This window comes from Fukomys damarensis, unplaced genomic scaffold, assembly GCF_012274545.1.
Source record: "Fukomys damarensis isolate Sample0158 unplaced genomic scaffold, DMR_v1.0_HiC HiC_scaffold_13, whole genome shotgun sequence".
In the NCBI taxonomy this organism is placed as follows: Eukaryota; Metazoa; Chordata; class Mammalia; order Rodentia; family Bathyergidae; genus Fukomys; species Fukomys damarensis.
The window spans coordinates 34,714,298-34,714,649 of NW_022900925.1; positions in this window are offsets into that span (position 1 = coordinate 34,714,298).

Here is a 352-nt window from a genome sequence, read left to right on the forward strand (position 1 = left end):
GCCACACAATTTTTTCCACATTACCGGGAGCCGTGGGGAGGCGGCGCGGCCATTGGCGCAGGGGACGTCACGTGGGCCGGGGTCACGTGGCCCGGAGAGGAAAAAGGGGGTCCTTTTTGGTGTAAATCTGGACTCTAATTCTGTAATATATCAAGGAATCTCGTAAAACCGACACTAAAACGTCCCTGCCTACAAATCATCCGGCCAAATTATGAGTTCATTGTATTATGCGAATGCTTTATTTTCTAAATATCCGGCCGCAAGTTCGGTTTTCGCCACCACCGGAGCCTTCCCCGAACAAACTTCTTGCGCGTTCGCCTCCAACCCCGCGCGCCCCGGCTATGGCGCGGGC